Source organism: Pleurodeles waltl, chromosome 3_1 (genome assembly GCF_031143425.1).
Source record: "Pleurodeles waltl isolate 20211129_DDA chromosome 3_1, aPleWal1.hap1.20221129, whole genome shotgun sequence".
NCBI classification, from domain to species: Eukaryota; Metazoa; Chordata; class Amphibia; order Caudata; family Salamandridae; genus Pleurodeles; species Pleurodeles waltl.
The window spans coordinates 1,794,734,816-1,794,762,256 of record NC_090440.1 but is presented as its reverse complement, the minus strand read 5'-3'; positions in this window follow the sequence as shown (position 1 = coordinate 1,794,762,256).

The window sequence follows — 27,441 nt, the reverse complement described above, 5'->3', positions numbered from 1 at the left end:
GTGAAGCACCCCCGTGCTTCAGGGTCACTGCAGGGGTCAGGGGCCACAGCACACTGCCCCTGGGGAGAAAAGGTTCAGGAAAGGCCCACAGGTGGAGGGGCCCTAGCAACAGGCCAGCACAAGGGAAAGGCAGCAAGTGGCAAGTCCTTTACAGTGACCAAGCAGGTCACAGGTCAGCACAGCAGCAGCAGCAGTCCATGGCGGTCCCTGGTAAGTCCTTCCAGCATTTCTGTGTCCAGTTCCATGATGTTCAAAGTCTCCAAATTGTGGGGAAAATTCCCCTGTACTTATAGTCAGTTCTTACAGTGGTAGGGAGAGGAGGTTCCAGCCAGTTACAACTGGTTCTGGGAGTGCCCCCTCTCTCCTTTCAGCACAGGCTCCAAACATCAGTGGGGGGTTAACGACCCTATTGTGTGAGGCCAGGGCACAGCCTTTACAAATGTAGGTGTGCCCCGCCTCTCCCTTCTCTCAGCCCAGGAAGACTATTCAGTATGTAGATGCACCTCAGTGACACCTCCACCCTCCCTGTGTACAGGCTGTCTGAAAGGTATGCACAAAGCCCCAACTGTCACTCTGCCCAGACGTGGATTGGAGTCAAGCTGCCAAACACCAGAATCATAAGCACAGATAAATGCGCACTTTCTAGAAGTGGCATTTCTGTGATAGTAATAAAAAATACACCCACACCAGTAAGCAGTATTTATTATCACCATCACAACCATACCAAACACGCCTACGCTAGCCCTCATAAATCAGACAATACCCCTACACATAAGGCAGGGCATTTCTAATGCAATCCTATGAGAAGGCAGCACTCACAGCAGTGAGACACCAAGTTAGGCTGTTTGTCACTACCAGGACAGGCCATGCAATATGGCACATGTCCTGCCTTTCTACATACATGGCACCCTGCCCACAGGGCGTACTTTAGGGGTGACTTACATGTAGTAAAAGGGGAGTCCTGGGCCTGGCAAGTAAATTTAGATGCCAGGTCCCTGTGGCAGAAAACTGCGCACACAGGCCCTGCTCTAGCAGGCCTGAGACAGGTTTGAAAGTCTACTTCAGTGGGTGGCGCAAGCAGCGCTGCAGGCCCACTAGTAGTATTTAATTTACAGGCCCTGGGTATAGAGATACCACTGTACAAGGGACTTATAGGTAAATTAAATATGCCAATCAGGTATAAGCCAATCATACCAACTTTAGATGGGAGAGCACCTGCACTTTAACACTGGTCAGCAGTGATAAAGTGCTCAGAGTCCTAGAGCCAACAGCGAAAGGTCAGAAAAACCAGGAGGAAGGAGGCAAAAAGACTAGGGATGACCATGCGTATGGCCAAAAGTCCAACAGCCCAAAAAACAGCTCTGTTACCTTTTGGGAAAATGTGATGTGTCCACGTTGTGCTTTGGGGCATTTGCTGTTGCGGAGGCTAGGACTACCCACAGAAGTGAGGTACCATTTTTATAGGGAGACTTGGGAAAACACTGGGTGGAAGGAAATTTGTGGATCCTCTCAGATTCCAGAACTTTCTGTCAACAAAATGTCAGGACAAAGGTTTTTTTTGGTTAAATTTACGAGATTTGCAAAAGATTCTGGGTGTCAGAACCTGGTGAGAGCCCCACAAGTCACCCCATCTTGGATTCCCCTAGGTGTCTAGTTTTCAAAAATGCACACGTTCGGTAGGTACCCCTAGGTGCCAGCTGAGCTAGAGGCCAAAATCCACAGCTAGGCACTTTGCAAAAAACAACTCTGTTTTCTTTTGGAAAATGTGATGCGCCCACATTGTGCTTTGGGGTATTTCCTGTCGCAGGCACTAGGCCTACCCACACAAGTGAGGTACAATTTTTATCGGGAGACTTGAGGGAATGCTGGGTGGTAGAAAATTTGTGGCTCCTCTCAGATTCCAGAACTTTCTCTTACCAAAATATGAAGCAAATGTATTCTTTTGGCCGAATTGTGAGGTTTGCAAGGGATTCTGGGTAACTGAACCTATTGAGAGCCCCACAAGTCACCCCATTGTGGATTTCCCTAGTTGTCTAGTGTTAACAAAATGTGCAGGTTTGGTAGGTTTTCCCTCGGTGCTGGCTGAGCTAGAGGCTAAAATCCACAGCTAGGCAGTTTGCAAAAATCAGCTCTGTTTTCTTTCGGAAAATATTATGTGTCCACGTTGTGTTTTGGGGTATTTCCTATCACGGATGCTAGGCCTACCCACACAAGTGTGGTACCATTTCTATAGGGAGAGTTGGGGAAACACTGAGTGGAAGGAAATTTGTGGCTCCTCTCAGATTCCAGAATGTTCTTTCACTGAAGTATGTGAAAAAGTGTTTTTTGGGCCGAATTGTAAGGTTTGCAAAGGATTCTGGGTAACTGAACCTTGTGAGAACCCCACAAGTCACCCCATCATGGATTCCCCCTGGAGTCTTGTTCTAAAAAATGTACAGGTTTGGTAGGTTTGCCAAGGTGCCGGCTGAGCTAGAGGCCGAAATCCAGAGCTAGGCACTTTGCAGAAAACAGCTGTTTTCTTTGGGAAAATGTGATGTGTCCAAGTTGAGTTTTGTGGCATTTCCTGTCACGGGCGCTAGGCCTACTCACACAAGTGAGGTACCATTTTTGCCAGGAGACGTGGGGGAGCGCTGGGTGGAAGGAGATTTGTGGCTCCTATCGGATTCCAGAACTTTCTCTTACCAAAATATGAGGGAAAGGTGTTTTTTTGGCCGAATTGTGAGGTTTGCAAGGGATTCAGGGTAACTGAACCTGGTGAGAGCCCCACAAGTCACCCCATCGTGGATTCTCCTAGGTGTCTAGTGTTAAAAAATGTGCATATTTGGTAGGTTTCCCTAGGTGCTGGCTGAGATAGAGGCCAAAATCCACAGCTAGGCACTTTGCAAAAAACAGCTGTTTTCTTTCGGAAAATGTGTTGTGTCCACGTTGTGTTTTGTGGTATTTTGTGTCACGGTGCTAGGCCTACCCACACAACTGAGGTACCATTTTTATTGGGAGACTGAGGGAATGTTGGGTGGAATGAAATTTGTGGCACCTCTCAGATTCCAGAACTTTCTGTCACCGATATATGAGGAAAAAGTGTTTTTTGAGTGGAATTTTTAGGTTTGCAAACAATTCTGGGTAAGAGAACCTGGTGAGAGCCCCACAAGTAACCCCATCTTGGATTCCTCTGGGTGTCTAGTTTTCAAAAATCCGTTGATTTGGTAGGTTTCCCTAGGTGGAGGCTGAGCTACAGGGCAAAATCCACAACAAGACACTTTGCAAAAACAGCTCTGTTTTCTTTGGGAAAATGTGATGCGTCCATGTTGTGTTTTGGGGCATTTCCTGTCGTGGTCGCTATGCCTACCCACACAAGTGAGGTACCATTTTATTGGGATACCTAGGGGGAATGCTGGGTGGAAGGAAGTTTGTGGCTCCTCTCAGATTCCAGAACTTTCTGTCACCAAAGTATGAGGAAAAAGTGTTTTTTGAGTGGAATTTTAAGGTTTGCAAAGGATTCTGGGTAATTAAGCCAGGTGAGAACCCCACAATTCACACCATCATGGATTCCCCAGGAGTCTAGTTTAAAAAAATGGACAGTTTTGGTAGGTTTGCCTAGGTGCCGGCTGATATAGAGGCCGAGATCCACAGCTAGGCACTTTACAAAAAACAGCTCTGTTTTCTTTAGGGAAAATGTGATGTGTCCACGTTGTGTTTCGGGGCCTTTGCTATCGCAGACACTAGGCCTACCCACACAAGTGAGGTACCATTTTTATCGGGAGACTTGGGGGACACTGGGTGGAAGGAAATTTGTGGCTCCTCTCAGATTCCAGAACTTTCTCTCACCAAAATATGAGGGAATACTGTTTTTTTGACCAAATTGTGAGGTTTGCAAGGAATTCTGGGTAACTGAACCTGGTGAGAGCCCCAAAAGTCACCCCATCTTAGATTCCCCTAGGTGCCTAGTTTTAAAAAATGTGCAGGCTTGGTAGGTCTTCCCAGGTGCTGGCTGAGCTAGAGGCCAAAATCGACAGCTAGGCACTTTGCAAAATGCAGCTCTGTTTTCTTTGGGAAAATGTGATGTGCCCAAATTGCGTTTTGGGGCATTTCCTGTCACAGGTGATAGGCCTATCCACACAAGTGAGGTACCATTTTTATCAGGAGACTTGGGGAAACGCTGGGTGGAAGGATATTTGTGGCTCCTCTCAGATTCCAGAACTTTCTTTCACCGAAGTATGTGAAAAAGTGTTTTTTGGGCCGAATTGTAAGGTTTGCAAAGGATTCTGGGTAACTGAACCTTGTGAGAACCCCACAAGTCACCCCATCATGGATTCCCCTAGGAGTCTAGTTTTAAAAAATGTACAGGTTTGGTAGGTTTGCCAAGGTGCCGGCTGAGCTAGAGGCCGAAATCCAGAGCTAGGCACTTTGCAGAAAACAGCAGTTTTCTTTGGGAAAATGTGAAGTGTCCACGTTGTGTTTTGTGGCATTTCCTGTCACGGGCGCTAGGCCTACTCACACAAGTGAGGTACCATTTTTATCAGGAGACGTATGGGAACGCTGTGTGGAAGGAAATTTGTGGCTCCTCTCGGATTCCAGAACTTTCTCTTACCAAAATATGAGGGAAATGTATTCTTTTGGCCGAATTGTGAGGTTTGCAAGGTATTCTGGGTAACTGAACCTGGTGAGAGCCCCACAAGTCAGCCCATCTTGCATTCCCCTAGGTGTCAAAGTTCTAAAAATGCACATGTTTGATAGGTACCTCTAGGTGCCGGCTGCGCTAGAGGCCCAAAAAACAGCTCTGTTACCTTTTGGGAAAATGTGATGTGTCCACGTTGTGCTTTGGGGCATTTGCTGTTGCGGAGGCTAGGACTACCCACAGAAGTGAGGTACCATTTTTATAGGGAGACTTGGGAAAACACTGGGTGGAAGGAAATTTGTGGATCCTCTCAGATTCCAGAACTTTCTGTCAACAAAATGTCAGGACAAAGGTTTTTTTTGGTTAAATTTACGAGATTTGCAAAAGATTCTGGGTGTCAGAACCTGGTGAGAGCCCCACAAGTCACCCCATCTTGGATTCCCCTAGGTGTCTAGTTTTCAAAAATGCACACGTTCGGTAGGTACCCCTAGGTGCCAGCTGAGCTAGAGGCCAAAATCCACAGCTAGGCACTTTGCAAAAAACAACTCTGTTTTCTTTTGGAAAATGTGATGCGCCCACATTGTGCTTTGGGATATTTATTGTCGCAGGCACTAGGCCTACCCACACAAGTGAGGTACAATTTTTATCGGGAGACTTGAGGGAATGCTGGGTGGTAGAAAATTTGTGGCTCCACTCAGATTCCAGAACTTTCTCTTACCAAAATATGAAGCAAATGTATTCTTTTGGCCGAATTGTGAGGTTTGCAAGGGATTCTGGGTAACTGAACCTATTGAGAGCCCCACAAGTCACCCCATTGTGGATTTCCCTAGTTGTCTAGTGTTAACAAAATGTGCAGGTTTGGTAGGTTTTCCCTCGGTGCTGGCTGAGCTAGAGGCTAAAATCCACAGCTAGGCAGTTTGCAAAAATCAGCTCTGTTTTCTTTCGGAAAATATTATGTGTCCACGTTGTGTTTTGGGGTATTTCCTGTCACGGATGCTAGGCCTACCCACACAAGTGTGGTACCATTTCTATAGGGAGAGTTGGGGAAACACTGAGTGGAAGGAAATTTGTGGCTCCTCTCAGATTCCAGAATGTTCTTTCACTGAAGTATGTGAAAAAGTGTTTTTTGGGCCGAATTGTAAGGTTTGCAAAGGATTCTGGGTAACTGAACCTTGTGAGAACCCCACAAGTCACCCCATCATGGATTCCCCTTGGAGTCTTGTTCTAAAAAATGTACAGGTTTGGTAGGTTTGCCAAGGTGCCGGCTGAGCTAGAGGCCGAAATCCAGAGCTAGGCACTTTGCAGAAAACAGCTGTTTTCTTTGGGAAAATGTGATGTGTCCAAGTTGAGTTTTGTGGCATTTCCTGTCACGGGCGCTAGGCCTACTCACACAAGTGAGGTACCATTTTTATCAGCAGACGTGTGGGAACGCTGTGTGTAAGGAAATTTGTGGCTCCTCTCGGATTCCAGAACTTTCTCTTACCAAAATATGAGGGAAATGTATTCTTTTGGCCGAATTGTGAGGTTTGCAAGGGATTCTGGGTAACTGAACCTGGTGAGAGCCCCACAAGTCAGCCCATCGTGGATTCCCCTAGGTGTCTAGTGTTAAAAAATTTGCAGATTTGGTAGGTTTCCCTAGGTTCTGGCTGAGCTGGAGGCCGAAATTCATAGCTAGGTACTTTGCAAAAAACAGCTGTGTTTTCTTTGGGAAAATGTGATGTTTCCACACTGTGTTTTGGGGCATTTCTTGTCAAGGGCACTAGGCCTACCCACACAAGTGAGGTACCATTTTTATCTGGAGACTTGGGGGAATGCTGGTTGGAAGGAAATTTGTGACTTCTCTCAGATTCCAGAACTGTCTGTCACCAAAATATGAGGAAACTGTGTTTTTTTGGCCGAATGGAGAGGTTTGCAAAGGATTCTGGGTAACTGAACCTTGTGAGAGCCCCACAAGACACCCCATCTTGGATTGCTCTAGGTGTGTAGTTTTCAAAATTTAAAATTTTTGGTAGGGTTCCCTATGTGTTGCTGAGCTAGAGTCCAAAATCCACAGATAGGCAGTTTGCCAAAAACAGCTCTGCTTTCTTTGGGAAAATGTGATGTGTCCACGTTGTCTTTTAGGGCATTTCCTGTCACGGCAGTTAGGCCTACCCACACAAGTGAGGTACCATTTTTATCACGAGACTTGGCAGAACACTGGGTAGAAGGAAATTTGTGGCTCCTCTCAGATTCCAGAACTTTCTGTCACCAAAATGTGAGGAAAAAGTGTTTTTTGGGCCACATTTTGAGGTTTGCAAAGGATTCTGGGTAACAGAACCTGGTGAGAGCCCCACAAGTCACCCCATCTTGGATTCCCCTAGGTGTCTAGTTTTTAAAAATGTGCAGGTTTGGTAGGTGCCACAAGGTACCGGAGGAGCTAGAGGCCAAAATCCACAGCTAGGCACTTTGCAAAATACAGCTCTGTTTTCTTTGGGAAAATGTGATGTGTCCATTTTGTGTTTCGGGGCATTTCCTGTCACGGGTGCTAGGCTACCCACACAAGTGAGGTACCATTTTTATCGGGAGACTTGGGGGAACGCTGGGTGGAAGGAAATTCGTGGCTCCTCTCAAATTCCAGAACTTTCTTTCAACGAAGTATGTGAAAAAGTGTTTTTTAGCAGAATTTTGAGGTTTGCAAAGGATTCTGGGTAACTGAACCTTGTGAGAACCCAACAAGTCACTCCATCATGGATTCCCATAGGAGTCTAGTTTTAAAAAATGTACAGGTTTGGTAGGTTTGCCTGGGTGCCGGCAGAGCTAGAGGTCGAAATCCACAGCTAGGCACTTTGCAAAAAACAGTTGTTTTCTTTGGGAAAATGTGATGTGTCCATGTTGTGTTTTGTGGCATGTCCTGTCATGGCCGCTAGGCCTACTCACACAAGTGAGGTATCATTTTTATCGGGATACGTGGGGGAACGCTGGGTGTAAGAAAATTAGTGGCTCCTCCTGGATTCCAGAACTTTCTCTTACCAAAATATGAGGGAAAGGTATCTTTTTGGCCGAATTGTGAGGTTTGCAAGGGATTCTGGGTAACTGAACCTGGTGGGAGCCCCACAAGTCACCCCATCGTGGATTCCCCTAGGTGTCTAGTGTTAAAAAATGTGCAGATTTGGTAGTTTTCCCTAGGCGTTTGCTGAGCTAGAGACAAAAATCCACAGCTAGGCACTTTGCAAAAAACAGCTGTGTTTTCTTTGGGAAAGTGTAATGTGTCCACGTTGTGCTTTGGGGCATTTCCTATTGCGGGCGCTAGACCTACCTACACAAGTGAGGTACCATTTTTATCGGGAGACTTGGGGAAATACTGGCTGGAAGGAATTTTGTGGCTCCTCTCAGATTCCAGAACTTTACTTCACCAAAATGTGAGAAATAAGTGTTTTTTTGGCCAAATTCTGAGGTTTGCAAAGGATTCTGGGTAACAGAACCTGGTGAGAAACCCACAAGTCAATCCATCTTGGATTCCCCTAGGTGTCTAGTTTTACAAAATGTGCAGGTTTGGTAGGTTTCCCTAGTTGCTGGCTGATCTAGAGGCCAAAAGCCATAGCTAGGCACTTTGCAAAAAACAGCTCTGTTTTCTTTGGGAAAATGTGATGTGTCCAAGTTGTGTTTTGTGGCATTTCCTGTCATTAGCGCTAGGCCTATTCACACAAGTCAGGTATCATTTTTATCGGGAGTCATGGGGGACCGCAGGGTGGAAGGAAATATGTGGCTCCTCTCAAATTCCAGAACTTTCTCTTCCAAAATATGAGGGAAAAGTGTTTTTTTGCTGAATTTTGAGGTTTGCAAGGGATTCAGGGTAACTGAAACGGGTGAGACCCCCACAAGTCACCAAATATTGGATTCCCCTACGTGTCTAGTTTTAAAAAATGTGCAGGTTTGGTATGTTTCCCTAGGTGCAGGCTGAGCTAGAGGCCAAAATCCACAGCTAGGCAGTTTGCAAAAAACAGCTCTGATTTCTTTGGGAAGATGTGATGTGTCCACGTTGTGTTTTAGGGCATTTCCTGTCACGGCAGTTAGGCCTACCCACACAAGTGAGGTACCATTTTTATCACGAGACATGGCAGAACACTGGGTAGAAGGAAATTTGTGGCTCCTCTCAGATTCCAGAACTTTCTGTCACTGAAATGTGAGGAACAAGTGTTTTTTGGGCCACATTTTGAAGTTAGCAAAGGATTCTGGGTAACAGAACCTGGTGAGAGCCTCACAAGTCACCCCATCTTGGATTCCCCTAGGTGTCTAGTTTTAAAAAATGTGCAGGTTTGGTAGGTGCCACTAGGTACCGGAGGAGCTAGAGGCCAAAATCCACAGCTAGGCACTTTGCAAAATACAGCTCTGTTTTCTTTGGGAAAATGTGATGTGTCCATTTTGTGTTTCGGGGCATTTCCTGTCACGGGTGCTAGGCTACCCACACAAGTGAGGTACCATTTTTATCGGGAGACTTGGGGGAACGCTGGGTGGAAGGAAATTCGTGGCTCCTCTCAAATTCCAGAACTTTCTTTCAACGAAGTATGTGAAAAAGTGTTTTTTTAGTCGAATTTTGAGGTTTGCAAAGGATTCTGGGTAACTGAACCTTGTGAGAACCCAACAAGTCACTCCATCATGGATTCCCATAGGAGTCTAGTTTTAAAAAATGTACAGGTTTGGTAGGTTTGCCTGGGTGCCGGCAGAGCTAGAGGCCGAAATCCACAGCTAGGCACTTTGCAAAAAACAGTTGTTTTCTTTGGGAAAATGTGATGTGTCCATGTTGTGTTTTGTGGCATGTCCTGTCATGGCCGCTAGTCCTCCTCACACAAGTGAGGTATCATTTTTATCGGGATACGTGGGGGAACGCTGGGTGTAAGAAAATTAGTGGCTCCTCCTGGATTCCAGAACATTCTCTTACCAAAATATGAGGGAAAGGTATCTTTTTGGCCGAATTGTGAGGTTTGCAAGGGATTCTGGGTAACTGAACCTGGTGGGAGCCCCACAAGTCACCCCATCGTGGATTCCCCTAGGTGTCTAGTGTTAAAAAATGTGCAGATTTGGTAGTTTTCCCTAGGCGTTTGCTGAGCTAGAGACAAAAATCCACAGCTAGGCACTTTGCAAAAAACAGCTGTGTTTTCTTTGGGAAAGTGTAATGTGTCCACGTTGTGCTTTGGGGCATTTCCTGTTACGGGCGCTAGACCTACCTACACAAGTGAGGTACCATTTTTATCGGGAGACTTGGGGAAATACTGGCTGGAAGGAATTTTGTGGCTCCTCTCAGATTCCAGAACTTTACTTCACCAAAATGTGAGAAATAAGTGATTTTTTGGCCAAATTCTGAGGTTCGCAAAGGATTCTGGGTAACAGAACCTGGTGAGAAACCCACAAGTCAATCCATTTTGGATTCCGCTAGGTGTCTAGGTTTACAAAATGTGCAGGCTTGGTAGGTTTCACTAGGTGCTGACTGATCTAGAGGCCAAAAGCCACAGCTAGGCTCTTTTAAAAAAACAGCTCTGTTTTCTTTGGGAAAATGTGATGTGTCCAAGTTGTGTTTTGTGGCATTTCCTGTCATTAGCGCTAGGCCTACTCAAACAAGTCAGGTATCATTTGTATCGGGAGTCGTGGGGGAACGCTGGGTGGAAGGAAATTTGTGGCTCCTTTCAAATTCCAGAACTTTCTATTCCAAAATATGAGGGAAAAGTGTTTTTTTTGCTGAAGTTTGAGGTTTGCAAGGGATTCAGGGTAACTGAAACAGGTGAGACCCCCACAAGTCACCCCATCGTGGATTCCCTTAGGTGTCTAGTTTTAAAAAATGTGCAGGTTTGGCATGTTTCCCTAGGTGCAGGCTGAGCTAGAGGCCAAAAGCCATAGCTAGGCACTTTGCAAAAAACAGCTCTGTTTTCTTTGGGAAAATGTGATGTGTCCACGTTGTGTTTTAGGGCATTTCCTGTCACGGCAGTTAGGCCTACCCACACAAGTGAGGTACCATTTTTATCACGAGACTTGGCAGAACACTGGGTAGATGGAAATTTGTGGCTCCTCTCAGATTCCAGAACTTTCTGTCACCGAAATGTGAGGAAAAAGTGTTTTTTGGGACACATTTTGAGGTTTGCAAATGATTCTGGGTAACAGAACCTGGTGAGAGCCCCACAAGTCACCCCATCTTGGATTCCCCTAGGTGTCTAGTTTAAAAAAATGTGCAGGTTTGGTAGTTGCCACTAGGTACCGGAGGAGCTAGAGGCCAAAATCCACAGCTAAGCACTTTGCAAAATACAGCTCTGTTTTCTTTGGGAAAATGTGATGTGTCCATTTTGTGTTTCGGAGCCTTTCCTGTCACGGGCGCTAGGCTACCCACACAAGTGAGGTACGATTTTTATCGGGAGACTTGGGGGAACGCTGGGTGGAAGGAAATTCGTGGCTCCTCTCAAATTCCAGAACTTTCTTTCAACGAAGTATGTGAAAAAGTGTTTTTTAGCAGAATTTTGAGGTTTGCAAAGGATTCTGGGTAACTGAACCTTGTGAGAACCCAACAAGTCACTCCATCATGGATTCCCATAGGAGTCTAGTTTTAAAAAATGTACAGGTTTGGTAGGTTTGCCTGGGTGCCGGCAGAGCTAGAGGTCGAAATCCACAGCTAGGCACTTTGCAAAAAACAGTTGTTTTCTTTGGGAAAATGTGATGTGTCCATGTTGTGTTTTGTGGCATGTCCTGTCATGGCCGCTAGGCCTACTCACACAAGTGAGGTATCATTTTTATCGGGATACGTGGGGGAACGCTGGGTGTAAGAAAATTAGTGGCTCCTCCTGGATTCCAGAACTTTCTCTTACCAAAATATGAGGGAAAGGTATCTTTTTGGCCGAATTGTGAGGTTTGCAAGGGATTCTGGGTAACTGAACCTGGTGGGAGCCCCACAAGTCACCCCATCGTGGATTCCCCTAGGTGTCTAGTGTTAAAAAATGTGCAGATTTGGTAGTTTTCCCTAGGCGTTTGCTGAGCTAGAGACAAAAATCCACAGCTAGGCACTTTGCAAAAAACAGCTGTGTTTTCTTTGGGAAAGTGTAATGTGTCCACGTTGTGCTTTGGGGCATTTCCTATTGCGGGCGCTAGACCTACCTACACAAGTGAGGTACCATTTTTATCGGGAGACTTGGGGAAATACTGGCTGGAAGGAATTTTGTGGCTCCTCTCAGATTCCAGAACTTTACTTCACCAAAATGTGAGAAATAAGTGTTTTTTTGGCCAAATTCTGAGGTTTGCAAAGGATTCTGGGTAACAGAACCTGGTGAGAAACCCACAAGTCAATCCATCTTGGATTCCCCTAGGTGTCTAGTTTTACAAAATGTGCAGGTTTGGTAGGTTTCCCTAGTTGCTGGCTGATCTAGAGGCCAAAAGCCATAGCTAGGCACTTTGCAAAAAACAGCTCTGTTTTCTTTGGGAAAATGTGATGTGTCCAAGTTGTGTTTTGTGGCATTTCCTGTCATTAGCGCTAGGCCTATTCACACAAGTCAGGTATCATTTTTATCGGGAGTCATGGGGGACCGCAGGGTGGAAGGAAATATGTGGCTCCTCTCAAATTCCAGAACTTTCTCTTCCAAAATATGAGGGAAAAGTGTTTTTTTGCTGAATTTTGAGGTTTGCAAGGGATTCAGGGTAACTGAAACGGGTGAGACCCCCACAAGTCACCAAATATTGGATTCCCCTACGTGTCTAGTTTTAAAAAATGTGCAGGTTTGGTATGTTTCCCTAGGTGCAGGCTGAGCTAGAGGCCAAAATCCACAGCTAGGCAGTTTGCAAAAAACAGCTCTGATTTCTTTGGGAAGATGTGATGTGTCCACGTTGTGTTTTAGGGCATTTCCTGTCACGGCAGTTAGGCCTACCCACACAAGTGAGGTACCATTTTTATCACGAGACATGGCAGAACACTGGGTAGAAGGAAATTTGTGGCTCCTCTCAGATTCCAGAACTTTCTGTCACTGAAATGTGAGGAACAAGTGTTTTTTGGGCCACATTTTGAAGTTAGCAAAGGATTCTGGGTAACAGAACCTGGTGAGAGCCTCACAAGTCACCCCATCTTGGATTCCCCTAGGTGTCTAGTTTTAAAAAATGTGCAGGTTTGGTAGGTGCCACTAGGTACCGGAGGAGCTAGAGGCCAAAATCCACAGCTAGGCACTTTGCAAAATACAGCTCTGTTTTCTTTGGGAAAATGTGATGTGTCCATTTTGTGTTTCGGGGCATTTCCTGTCACGGGTGCTAGGCTACCCACACAAGTGAGGTACCATTTTTATCGGGAGACTTGGGGGAACGCTGGGTGGAAGGAAATTCGTGGCTCCTCTCAAATTCCAGAACTTTCTTTCAACGAAGTATGTGAAAAAGTGTTTTTTTAGTCGAATTTTGAGGTTTGCAAAGGATTCTGGGTAACTGAACCTTGTGAGAACCCAACAAGTCACTCCATCATGGATTCCCATAGGAGTCTAGTTTTAAAAAATGTACAGGTTTGGTAGGTTTGCCTGGGTGCCGGCAGAGCTAGAGGCCGAAATCCACAGCTAGGCACTTTGCAAAAAACAGTTGTTTTCTTTGGGAAAATGTGATGTGTCCATGTTGTGTTTTGTGGCATGTCCTGTCATGGCCGCTAGTCCTCCTCACACAAGTGAGGTATCATTTTTATCGGGATACGTGGGGGAACGCTGGGTGTAAGAAAATTAGTGGCTCCTCCTGGATTCCAGAACATTCTCTTACCAAAATATGAGGGAAAGGTATCTTTTTGGCCGAATTGTGAGGTTTGCAAGGGATTCTGGGTAACTGAACCTGGTGGGAGCCCCACAAGTCACCCCATCGTGGATTCCCCTAGGTGTCTAGTGTTAAAAAATGTGCAGATTTGGTAGTTTTCCCTAGGCGTTTGCTGAGCTAGAGACAAAAATCCACAGCTAGGCACTTTGCAAAAAACAGCTGTGTTTTCTTTGGGAAAGTGTAATGTGTCCACGTTGTGCTTTGGGGCATTTCCTGTTACGGGCGCTAGACCTACCTACACAAGTGAGGTACCATTTTTATCGGGAGACTTGGGGAAATACTGGCTGGAAGGAATTTTGTGGCTCCTCTCAGATTCCAGAACTTTACTTCACCAAAATGTGAGAAATAAGTGATTTTTTGGCCAAATTCTGAGGTTCGCAAAGGATTCTGGGTAACAGAACCTGGTGAGAAACCCACAAGTCAATCCATTTTGGATTCCGCTAGGTGTCTAGGTTTACAAAATGTGCAGGCTTGGTAGGTTTCACTAGGTGCTGACTGATCTAGAGGCCAAAAGCCACAGCTAGGCTCTTTTAAAAAAACAGCTCTGTTTTCTTTGGGAAAATGTGATGTGTCCAAGTTGTGTTTTGTGGCATTTCCTGTCATTAGCGCTAGGCCTACTCAAACAAGTCAGGTATCATTTGTATCGGGAGTCGTGGGGGAACGCTGGGTGGAAGGAAATTTGTGGCTCCTTTCAAATTCCAGAACTTTCTATTCCAAAATATGAGGGAAAAGTGTTTTTTTTGCTGAAGTTTGAGGTTTGCAAGGGATTCAGGGTAACTGAAACAGGTGAGACCCCCACAAGTCACCCCATCGTGGATTCCCTTAGGTGTCTAGTTTTAAAAAATGTGCAGGTTTGGCATGTTTCCCTAGGTGCAGGCTGAGCTAGAGGCCAAAAGCCATAGCTAGGCACTTTGCAAAAAACAGCTCTGTTTTCTTTGGGAAAATGTGATGTGTCCACGTTGTGTTTTAGGGCATTTCCTGTCACGGCAGTTAGGCCTACCCACACAAGTGAGGTACCATTTTTATCACGAGACTTGGCAGAACACTGGGTAGATGGAAATTTGTGGCTCCTCTCAGATTCCAGAACTTTCTGTCACCGAAATGTGAGGAAAAAGTGTTTTTTGGGACACATTTTGAGGTTTGCAAATGATTCTGGGTAACAGAACCTGGTGAGAGCCCCACAAGTCACCCCATCTTGGATTCCCCTAGGTGTCTAGTTTAAAAAAATGTGCAGGTTTGGTAGTTGCCACTAGGTACCGGAGGAGCTAGAGGCCAAAATCCACAGCTAAGCACTTTGCAAAATACAGCTCTGTTTTCTTTGGGAAAATGTGATGTGTCCATTTTGTGTTTCGGAGCCTTTCCTGTCACGGGCGCTAGGCTACCCACACAAGTGAGGTACGATTTTTATCGGGAGACTTGGGGGAACGCTGGGTGGAAGGAAATTCGTGGCTCCTCTCAAATTCCAGAACTTTCTTTCAACGAAGTATGTGAAAAAGTGTTTTTTAGCCGAATTTTGAGGTTTGCAAAGGATTCTGGGTAACTGAACCTTGTGAGAACCCAACAAGTCAATATATCATGGATTCCCCTAGGAGTCTAGTTTTAAAAAATGTACAGGTTTGGTAGGTTTGCCTTGGTGCCGGCAGAGCTAGAGGCCGAAATCGACAGCTAGGCACTTTGCAAAAAACAGCTGTTTTCTTTGGGAAAATGTGATGTGTCCATGTTGTGTTTTGTGGCATGTCCTGTCATTAGCGCTAGGCCTATTCACACAAGTCAGGTATTATTTTTAACGGGAGTCGTGGGGGAACGCTGGGTGGAAGGAAATTTGTGGCTCCTCTCAAATTCCAGAACTTTCTCTTCCAAAATATGAGGGAAAAGTGTTTTTTTGGTTGAATTTTGAGGTTTGCAAGGGATTCAGGGTAACTGAAATGGGCGAGACCCCCACAAGTCACCCCATCGTGGATTCCCCTAGGTGTCTAGTTTTAAAAAATTTGCAGGTTTGGTATGTTTCCCTAGGTGGAGGCTGAGCTAGAGGCCAAAATCCACAGCTAGGCAGTTTGTCAAAAACAGCTCTGATTTCTTTGGGGACATGTGATGTGTCCACGTTGTGTTTTAGGGCATTTCCTGTCATGGCAGTTAGGCCTACCCACACAAGTGAGGTACCATTTTTATCACGAGACTTGGCAGAACACTGGGTAGAAGGAAATTTGTGGCTCCTCTCAGATTCCAGAACTTTCTGTCACCGAAATGTGAGGAAAAAGTGTTTTTTGGGCCACATTTTGAGGTTTGCAAAGGATTCTGGGTAACAGAACCTGGTGAGAGCCCCACAAGTCACCCCATCTTGGATTCCCCTAGGTGTCTAGTTTTTAAAAATGTGCAGGTTTGGTAGGTGCCACTAGGTACCGGAGGAGCTAGAGGCCAAAATCCACAGGTAGGCACTTTGCAAAATACAGCGCTGTTTTCTTTGGGAAAATTTGATGTGTCCATTTTGTGTTTCGGGGCATTTCCCGTCACGGGCGCTAGGCTACCCACACAAGTGAGGTACCATTTTTATCGGGAGACTTGGGGGAACGCTGGGTGGAAGGAAATTCGTGGCTCCTCTCAAATTCCAGAACTTTTTTTCAACAAAGTATGTGAAAAAGTGTTTTTTTAGCCGAATTTTGAGGTTTGCAAAGGATTCTGGGAAACTGAACCTTATGAGAACCCAACAAGTCACTCAACCATGGATTCCCCTAGGAGTTTAGTTTTAAAAAATGTACAGGTTTGGTAGGTTTGCCGGGGTGCCGGCAGAGCTAGAGGCCGAAATCCACAGCTAGGCACTTTACAAAAAACAGCTGTTTTCTTTGGGAAAATGTGATGTGTCCCTGTTGTGTTTTGTGGCATGTCCTGTCATGGCCGCTAGGCCTACTTACACAAGTGAGGTATCATTTTTATCGGGATACGTGGGGGAACGCTGGGTGTAAGGAAATTAGTGGCTCCTCCTGGATTCCAGAACTTTCTCTTACCAAAATGTAAGGGAAAGGTATTTTTTGGGCCAAATTGTGAGGTTTGTAAGGGATTCTGGGTAACTGAACCTGGTGGGATCCCCACAAGTCACTCCATCGTGGATTCCCCTAGGTGTCTAGTGTTAAAAAATGTGAAGATTTGGTAGTTTTCCCTAGGCGCTTGCTGAGCTAGAGACCAAAATCCACAGCTAGGCACTTTGCAAAAAACAGCTTTGTTTTGTTTGGGAAAGTGTAATGTGTCCACGTTGTGCTTTGGGGCATTTCCTGTTGCGGGCGCTAGGCCTACCTACACAAGTGAGGTACCATTTTTATCGGGAGACTTGGGAAAATACTGGTTGGAAGGAATTTTGTGGCTCCTCTCAGATTCCAGAACTTTACTTCACCAAAATGTGAGAAATAAGTGTTTTTTTGGCCAAATTCTGAGGTTTGCAAAGGATTCTGGGTAACAGAACCTGGTGAGAAACCCACAAGTCAATCCATCTTGGATTCCCCTAGGTGTCTAGTTTTACAAAATGTGCAGGTTTGGTAGATTTCCGTAGATGCTGGCTGATCTAGAGGCCAAAAGCCACAGCTAGGCACTTTGCAAAAAACAGCTCTGTTTTCTTTGGGAAAATGTGATGTGTCCAAGTTGTGTTTTGTGGTATTTCCTGTCATTAGCGCTAGGCCTACTCACACAAGTGAGGTACCATTTTTATCAGGAGTCATGGGGGAATGCTGGGTGGAAGGAAATATGTGGCTCCTCTCAAATTCCAGAACTTTCTCTTCCAAAATATGAGGGAAAAGTGTTTTTTTGCAGAATTTTGAGGGCTGCAAGGGATTCAGGGTAACTGAAACGGGTGAGACCCCCACAAGTCACCCCATCGTGGATTCCCCTAGGTGTCTAGTTTTAAAAAATGTACAGGTTTGGTATGTTTCCCTAGGTGCAGGCTGAGCTAGAGGCCAAAATCCACAGATAGGCAGTTTGCAAAAAACAGCTCTGATTTCTTTGGGAAAATGTGATGTGTCCATGTTGTGTTTTAGGGCATTTCCTGTCACGGCAGTTAGGCCTACCCACACAAGTGAGGTACCATTTTTATCACGAGACTTGGCAGAACACTGGGTAGAAGGAAATTTGTGGCTCCTCTCAGATTCCAGAACTTTCTGTCACCGAAATGTGAGGAAAAAGTGTTTTTTGGGCCACATTTTGAGGTTTGCAAAGGACTCTGGGTAACAGAACCTGGTGAGAGCCCCACAAGTCACCCAATCATGGATTCCCCTAGGTGTCTAGTTTTAAAAAATGTGCAGGTTTGGTAGGTGCCACTAGGTACCGGAGGAGCTAGAGTCCAAAATCCACAGCTAGGCACTTTGCAAAATACAGCTCTGTTTTCTTTGGGAAAATTTGATGTGTCCATTTTGTGTTTCGGGGCATTTCCTGTCACGGGCGCTAGCCTACCCACACAAGTGAGGTACCATTTTTATCGGGAGACTTGGGGGAACGCTGGGTGGAAGGAAATTCGTGGCTCCTCTCAAATTCCAGAACTTTCTTTCAACGAAGTATGTGAAAAAGTGTTTTTTTAGCCGAATTTTGAGGTTTGCAAAGGATTCTGGGTAACAGAACCTGGTGAGAACCCACAAGTCACTCCATCATGGATTCCCCTAGGTGTCTAGTTTTAAAAAATGTACAGGTTTGGTAGGTTTGCCTGGGTGCCGGCAGAGCTAGAGTCCGAAATCCACAGCTAGGCACTTTGCAAAAAACAGCTGTTTTCTTTGGGAAAATGTGATGTGTCCCTGTTGTGTTTTGTGGCATGTCCTGTCATGGCCGCTAGGCCTACTTACACAAGTGAGGTATCATTTTTATCGGGATACGGGGGGAACGCTGGGTGTAAGGAAATTAGTGGCTCCTCCTGGATTCCAGAACTTTCTCTTACCAAAATATAAGGGAAAGGTATTTTTTTGGCCGAATTGTGAGGTTTGTAAGGGATTCTGGGTAACTGAACCTGGTGGGATCCCCACAAGTCACTCCATCGTGGATTCCCCTAGGTTTCTAGTGTTAAAAAATGTGCAGATTTGGTAGTTTTCCCTAGGCGCTTGCTGAGCTAGAGACCAAAATCCACAGCTAGGCACTTTGCAAAAAACAGCTGTGTTTTGTTTGGGAAAGTGTAATGTGTCCACGTTGTGCTTTGGGGCATTTACTGTTGCGGGCGCTAGGCCTACCTACACAAGTGAGGTACCATTTTTATCGGGAGACTTGGGGAAATACTGGTTGGAAGGAATTTTGTGGCTCCTCTCAGATTCCAGAACTTTACTTCACCAAAATGTGAGAAATAAGTGTTTTTTTGGCCAAATTCTGAGGTTTGCAAAGGATTCTGGGTAACAGAACCTGGTGAGAAACCCACAAGTCAATCCATCTTGGATTCCCCTAGGTGTCTAGTTTTACAAAATGTGCAGGTTTGGTAGGTTTCCCTAGGTGCTTTCTGATCTAGAGGCCAAAAGCCACAGCTAGGCACTTTGCAAAAAATAGCTCTGTTTTCTTTGGGAAAATGTGATGTGTCCAAGTTGTGTTTTGTGGTATTTCCTGTCATTAGCGCTAGGCCTACTCACACAAGTGAGGTATCATTTTTATCGGGAGTCGTGGGAGAATGCTGGGTGGAAGGAAATATGTGGCTCCTCTCAAATTCCAGAACTTTCTCTTCCACAATATGAGGGAAAAGTGTTTTTTTACAGAATTTTGAGGGCTGCAAGGGATTCAGGGTAACTGAAACGGGTGAGACCCCCACAAGTCACCCCATCGTGGATTCCCCTAGGTGTCTAGTTTTAAAAAATGTACAGGTTTGGTATGTTTCCCTAAGTGCAGGCTGAGCTAGAGGCCAAAATCCACAGATAGGCAGTTTGCAAAAAACAGCTCTGATTTCTTTGGGAAAATGTGATGTGTCCATGTTGTGTTTTAGGGCATTTCCTGTCACGGCAGTTAGGCCTACCCACACAAGTGAGGTACCATTTTTATCACGAGACTTGGCAGAACACTGGGTAGAAGGAAATTTGTGGCTCCTCTCAGATTCCAGAACTTTCTGTCACTGAAATGTGAGGATAAAGGGCCGTATTTATACTCCGTTTGCGCCGAATTTGCGTCGTTTTTTTCGACGCAAATTCGACGCTAAACTAACGCCAACTAACGCCATATTTATACTATGGCGTTAGAGGCGTATAGCGCCAAAGTTCCCGGAATGTGCGTCATTTTTTAGCGTGAACCCCTTCCTTGCGTTAATGATATGCAAGGGAGGCGTTCCCGTCTAAAAAATGACTCCCAGGCCTTTACGTGGTATTTATACTCCCGGGCAAAAGAGACGCCCGGGAGTGGGCGTGGCTAAAAATGGCGCATTTGCGCCGCTTTTTAACGCCTGGGTCAGGCATGGCGTTAAGGGACAAGTGGGCTCAAAATGAGCCCAGAGTGCCCTCCCCTGCCCCCAGGGACCCCCCCTGCCACCCTTGCCCACCCCAGGAGGACACCCAAGGCTGGAGGGACCCACCCCAGGGACATTCAGGTAAGTTCAGGTAAGTATTTTTTTATTTTTTTTTTATAATTTTTTTTGGCATAGGGGGGCCTGATTTGTGCCCCCCTACATGCCACTATGCCCAATGACCATGCCCAGGGGACAGAAGTCCCCTGGGCATGGCCATTGGGCAAGGGGGCATGACTCCTATCTTTACAATGATAGGAGTCATGTTGATGGGGGATGGGCGTCGTTAAAAAATGGCGCAAGTCGGGTTAAGACGATTTTTTTGCCTCAACCTGACTTGCCCCATTTTAAGACGCCCTAACGTCATTTTTGCCCAACGCCGGCGCTGCCTGGTCTACGTGGTTTTTTTCCACGCACACCAGGCAGCGCCGGTCTGCTTGCGCCGGCTAACGCCATTCCATAAATACGGCGCCCGCATGGCGCTTCAGAATGGCGTTAGACGGCGCAAAATTTTTTGACGCTAAACTGCGTTAGCGCAGTTTAGCGTCAAAAAGTATAAATATGGGCCAAAGTGTTTTTTTGGCCACATATTGAGGTTTGCAAAGGACTCTGGGTAACAGAACCTGGTGAGAGCCCCACAAGTCACCCCATCTTGGATTCCCCTAGGTGTCTAGTTTTTAAAAATGTGCACGATTGGTAGGTGCCACTAGGTACCGGAGGAGCTAGAGGCCAAAATCCACAGCTAGGCACTTTGCAAAATACAGCTCTGTTTTCTTTGGGAAAATTTGATGTGTCCATTTTGTGTTTCGGGGCATTTCCTGTCACGGGCGCTAGGCTACCCACACAAGTGAGGTACCATTTTTATCGGGAGACTTGGGGGAACGCTGGGTGGAAGGAAATTCGTGGCTCCTCTCAAATTCCAGAACTTTCTTTCGACGAAGTATGTGAAAAAGGTTTTTTTTAGCCGAATTTTGAGGTTTGCAAAGGATTCTGGGTAACTGAACATTGTGAGAACCCAACAAGTCACTCCATCATGGGTTCCCCTAGGAGTCTAGCTTTAAAAAATTTACAGGTTTGGTAGGTTTGCCTGGGTGCCGGCAGAGCTAGAGGCCAAAATCCGCAGCTAGGCACTTTGCAAAAAACTGCTGTTTTCTTTAGGAAAATGTGATGTGTCCATGTTGTGTTTTGTGTCATGTCCTGTCATGGCCGCTTGGCCTACTCACAGAAGTGAGGTATCATTTTAAACAGGATACGTGGGGGAACGCTGGGTGTAAGGAAATTAGTGGCTCCTCTTGGATTCCAGAACTTTCTCTTACCAAAATATGAGGGAAAGGTATTTTTTGGACCGAATTGTGAGGTTTGCAAGGGATTCTGGGTAACTGAACCTGGTGGGAGCCCACAAGTCACCCCATTGTGGATTCCCCTAGGTGTCTAGTGTTAATAAATGTGCAGATTTGGCAGTTTTCCCTAGGCACTTGCTGAGCTAGAGACCAAAATCCACAGCTAGGCACTTTGCAAAAAACAACTGTGTTTTCTTTGGGAAAGTGTAATGTGTCCACATTGTGATTTGGGACATTTCTGTTGTGGGCGCTAGGCCCACCTAAATAAGTGAGGTACCATTTTTATCGGGAGACTTGGGGAAATACTGGCTGGAAGGAATTTTGTGGCTCCTCTCAGATTCCAGAACTTTACTTCACCGAAATGTGAGGAAAAAGTGTTTTTTGGGCCACATTTTGAGGTTTGCAAAGGATTCTGGGTAACAGAACCTGGTGAGGGCCCCACAAGTCACCCCATCTTGGATCCCCCTAGGTGTCTAGTTTTAAAAAATGTGCAGGTTTGGTAGGTTCCACTAGGTACCGGAGGAGCTAGAGGCCAAAATCCACAGCTAGGCACTTTGCAAAATACAGATCTGTTTTATTTGGGAAAATGTGATGTGTCCATTTTGTGTTTCGGGGCATTTCCTTTCACGGGCGCTAGCCTACCCACACAAGTGAGGTACCATTTTTATCGGGAGACTTGGGGGAACGCTGGGTGGAAGGAAATTCGTGGCTCCTCTCAAATTCCAGAACTTTCTTTCAACGAAGTATGTGAAAAAGTGTTTTTTTAGCCGAATTTTGAGGTTTGCAAAGGATTCTGGGTAACTGAACCTTGTGAGAACCCAACAAGTCACTCCATCATGGATTCCCCTAGGAGTCTAGTTTTAAAAAATGTACAGGTTTGGTAGGTTTGACTGGGTGCCGGCAGAGCTAGTTGCCAAAATCCACAGCTAGGCACTTTGCAAAAAACAGCTGTTTTCTTTGGGAAAATGTGATATGTCCCTGTTGTGTTTTGTGGCATGTCCTGTCATGGCCGCTAGGCCTACTTACACAAGTGAGGTATCATTTTTATCGGGATACGTGGGGGAACGCTGGGTGTAAGGAAATTAGTGGCTCCTCCTGGATTCCAGAACTTTCTCTTACCAAAATATAAGGGAAAGGTATTTTTTTGGCCGAATTGTGAGGTTTGTAAGGGATTCTGGGTAACTGAACCTGGTGGGATCCCCACAAGTCACTCCATCGTGGATTCCCCTAGGTGTCTAGTGTTAAAAAATGTGCAGATTTGGTAGTTTTCCCTAGGCGCTTGCTGAGCTAGAGACCAAAATCCACAGCTAGGCACTTTGCAAAAAACAGCTGTGTTTTGTTTGGGAAAGTGTAATGTGTCCACGTTGTGCTTTGGGGCATTTACTGTTGCGGGCGCTAGGCCTACCTACACAAGTGAGGTACCATTTGTATCGGGAGACTTGGGGAAATACTGGCTGGAAGGAATTTTGTGGCTCCTCTCAGATTCCAGAACTTTACTTCACCGAAATGTGAGGAAAAAGTGTTTTTTGGGCCACATTTTGAGGTTTGCAAAGGATTCTGGGTAACAGAACCTGGTGAGGGCCCCACAAGTCACCCCATCTTGGATTCCCCTAGGTGTCTAGTTTTTAAAAATGTGCAGGTTTGGTAGGTTCCACTAGGTACCGGAGGAGCTAGAGGCCAAAATCCACAGCTAGGCACTTTGCAAAATACAGATCTGTTTTATTTGGGAAAATGTGATGTATCCATTTTGTGTTTCGGGACATTTCCTGTCACGGGCGCTAGCCTACCCACACAAGTGAGGTACCATTTTTATCGGGAGACTTGGGGGAACGCTGGGTGGAAGGAAATTCGTGGCTCCTCTCAAATTCCAGAACTTTCTTTCAACGAAGTATGTGAAAAAGTGGTTTTTTTAGCCGAATTTAGAGGTTTGCAAAGGATTCTGGGTAACTGAACCTTGTGAGAACCCAACAAGTCACTCCATCATGGATTCCCCTAGGAGTCTAGTTTTAAAAAATGTACAGGTTTGGTAGGTTTGCCTGGGTGCCGGCAGAGCTAGAGGCCGAAATCCACAGCTAGGCACTTTGCAAAAAACAGCTGTTTTCTTTGGGAAAATGTGATGTGTCCCTGTTGTGTTTTGTGGCATGTCCTGTCATGGCCGCTAGGCCTACTTACACAAGTGAGGTATCATTTTTATCGGGATACGTGGGGGAACGCTGGGTGTAAGGAAATTAGTGCCTCCTCCTGGATTCCAGAACTTTCTCTTACCAAAATATAAGGGAAAGGTATTTTTTTGGCCGAATTGTGAGGTTTGTAAGGGATTCTGGATAACTGAACCTGGTGGGATCCCCACAAGTCACTCCATCGTGGATTCCCCTAGGTTTCTAGTGTTAAAAAATGTGCAGATTTGGTAGTTTTCCCTAGGCGCTTGCTGAGCTAGAAACCAAAATCCAAAGCTAGGCACTTTGCAAAAAACAGCTGTGTTTTGTTTGGGAAAGTGTAATGTGTCCACGTTGTGCTTTGGGGCATTTACTGTTGCGGGCGCTAGGCCTAACTACACAAGTGAGGTACCATTTTTATCGGGAGACTTGGGGAAATACTGGTTGGAAGGAATTTTGTGGCTCCTCTCAGATTCCAGAACTTTACTTCACCAAAATGTGAGAAATAAGTGTTTTTTTGGCCAAATTCTGAGGTTTGCAAAGGATTCTGGGTAACAGAACCTGGTGAGAAACCCACAAGTCAATCCATCTTGGATTCCCCTAGGTGTCTAGTTTTACAAAATGTGCAGGTTTGGTAGGTTTCCCTAGGTGCTTTCTGATCTAGAGGCCAAAAGCCACAGCTAGGCACTTTGCAAAAAATAGCTCTGTTTTCTTTGGGAAAATGTGATGTGTCCAAGTTGTGTTTTGTGGTATTTCCTGTCATTAGCGCTAGGCCTACTCACACAAGTGAGGTATCATTTTTATCGGGAGTCGTGGGAGAATGCTGGGTGGAAGGAAATATGTGGCTCCTCTCAAATTCCAGAACTTTCTCTTCCACAATATGAGGGAAAAGTGTTTTTTTACAGAATTTTGAGGGCTGCAAGGGATTCAGGGTAACTGAAACGGGTGAGACCCCCACAAGTCACCCCATCGTGGATTCCCCTAGGTGTCTAGTTTTAAAAAATGTACAGGTTTGGTATGTTTCCCTAAGTGCAGGCTGAGCTAGAGGCCAAAATCCACAGATAGGCAGTTTGCAAAAAACAGCTCTGATTTCTTTGGGAAAATGTGATGTGTCCATGTTGTGTTTTAGGGCATTTCCTGTCACGGCAGTTAGGCCTACCCACACAAGTGAGGTACCATTTTTATCACGAGACTTGGCAGAACACTGGGTAGAAGGAAATTTGTGGCTCCTCTCAGATTCCAGAACTTTCTGTCACTGAAATGTGAGGATAAAGGGCCGTATTTATACTCCGTTTGCGCCGAATTTGCGTCGTTTTTTTCGACGCAAATTCGACGCTAAACTAACGCCAACTAACGCCATATTTATACTATGGCGTTAGAGGCGTATAGCGCCAAAGTTCCCGGAATGTGCGTCATTTTTTAGCGTGAACCCCTTCCTTGCGTTAATGATATGCATGGGAGGCGTTCCCGTCTAAAAAATGACTCCCAGGCCTTTACGTGGTATTTATACTCCCGGGCAAAAGAGACGCCCGGGAGTGGGCGTGGCTAAAAATGGCGCATTTGCGCCGCTTTTTAACGCCTGGGTCAGGCATGGCGTTAAGGGACAAGTGGGCTCAAAATGAGCCCAGAGTGCCCTCCCCTGCCCCCAGGGACCCCCCCTGCCACCCTTGCCCACCCCAGGAGGACACCCAAGGCTGGAGGGACCCACCCCAGGGACATTCAGGTAAGTTCAGGTAAGTATTTTTTTATTTTTTTTTAATAATTTTTTTTGGCATAGGGGGGCCTGATTTGTGCCCCCCTACATGCCACTATGCCCAATGACCATGCCCAGGGGACAGAAGTCCCCTGGGCATGGCCATTGGGCAAGGGGGCATGACTCCTATCTTTACAATGATAGGAGTCATGTTGATGGGGGATGGGCGTCGTTAAAAAATGGCGCAAGTCGGGTTAAGACGATTTTTTTGCCTCAACCTGACTTGCCCCATTTTAAGACGCCCTAACGTCATTTTTGCCCAACGCCGGCGCTGCCTGGTCTACGTGTTTTTTTTCCACGCACACCAGGCAGCGCCGGTCCTGCTTGCCCCGGCTAACGCCATTCCATAAATACGGCGCCCGCATGGCGCTTCAGAATGGCGTTAGACGGCGCAAAATTTTTTGACGCTAAACTGCGTTAGCGCAGTTTAGCGTCAAAAAGTATAAATATGGGCCAAAGTGTTTTTTTGGCCACATATTGAGGTTTGCAAAGGACTCTGGGTAACAGAACCTGGTGAGAGCCCCACAAGTCACCCCATCTTGGATTCCCCTAGGTGTCTAGTTTTTAAAAATGTGCACGTTTGGTAGGTGCCACTAGGTACCGGAGGAGCTAGAGGCCAAAATCCACAGCTAGGCACTTTGCAAAATACAGCTCTGTTTTCTTTGGGAAAATTTGATGTGTCCATTTTGTGTTTCGGGGCATTTCCTGTCACGGGCGCTAGGCTACCCACACAAGTGAGGTACCATTTTTATCGGGAGACTTGGGGGAACGCTGGGTGGAAGGAAATTCGTGGCTCCTCTCAAATTCCAGAACTTTCTTTCGACGAAGTATGTGAAAAAGGTTTTTTTTAGCCGAATTTTGAGGTTTGCAAAGGATTCTGGGTAACTGAACATTGTGAGAACCCAACAAGTCACTCCATCATGGGTTCCCCTAGGAGTCTAGCTTTAAAAAATTTACAGGTTTGGTAGGTTTGCCTGGGTGCCGGCAGAGCTAGAGGCCAAAATCCGCAGCTAGGCACTTTGCAAAAAACTGCTGTTTTCTTTTGGAAAATGTGATGTGTCCATGTTGTGTTTTGTGTCATGTCCTGTCATGGCCGCTTGGCCTACTCACAGAAGTGAGGTATCATTTTAAACAGGATACGTGGGGGAACGCTGGGTGTAAGGAAATTAGTGGCTCCTCTTGGATTCCAGAACTTTCTCTTACCAAAATATGAGGGAAAGGTATTTTTTGGACCGAATTGTGAGGTTTGCAAGGGATTCTGGGTAACTGAACCTGGTGGGAGCCCACAAGTCACCCCATTGTGGATTCCCCTAGGTGTCTAGTGTTAATAAATGTGCAGATTTGGCAGTTTTCCCTAGGCACTTGCTGAGCTAGAGACCAAAATCCACAGCTAGGCACTTTGCAAAAAACAACTGTGTTTTCTTTGGGAAAGTGTAATGTGTCCACATTGTGATTTGGGACATTTCTGTTGTGGGCGCTAGGCCCACCTAAATAAGTGAGGTACCATTTTTATCGGGAGACTTGGGGAAATACTGGCTGGAAGGAATTTTGTGGCTCCTCTCAGATTCCAGAACTTTACTTCACCGAAATGTGAGGAAAAAGTGTTTTTTGGGCCACATTTTGAGGTTTGCAAAGGATTCTGGGTAACAGAACCTGGTGAGGGCCCCACAAGTCACCCCATCTTGGATCCCCCTAGGTGTCTAGTTTTAAAAAATGTGCAGGTTTGGTAGGTTCCACTAGGTACCGGAGGAGCTAGAGGCCAAAATCCACAGCTAGGCACTTTGCAAAATACAGATCTGTTTTATTTGGGAAAATGTGATGTGTCCATTTTGTGTTTCGGGGCATTTCCTGTCACGGGCGCTAGCCTACCCACACAAGTGAGGTACCATTTTTATCGGGAGACTTGGGGGAACGCTGGGTGGAAGGAAATTCGTGGCTCCTCTCAAATTCCAGAACTTTCTTTCAACGAAGTATGTGAAAAAGTGTTTTTTTAGCCGAATTTTGAGGTTTGCAAAGGATTCTGGGTAACTGAACCTTGTGAGAACCCAACAAGTCACTCCATCATGGATTCCCCTAGGAGTCTAGTTTTAAAAAATGTACAGGTTTGGTAGGTTTGACTGGGTGCCGGCAGAGCTAGAGGCCGAAATCCACAGCTAGGCACTTTGCAAAAAACAGCTGTTTTCTTTGGGAAAATGTGATATGTCCCTGTTGTGTTTTGTGGCATGTCCTGTCATGGCCGCTAGGCCTACTTACACAAGTGAGGTATCATTTTTATCGGGATACGTGGGGGAACGCTGGGTGTAAGGAAATTAGTGGCTCCTCCTAGATTCCAGAACTTTCTCTTACCAAAA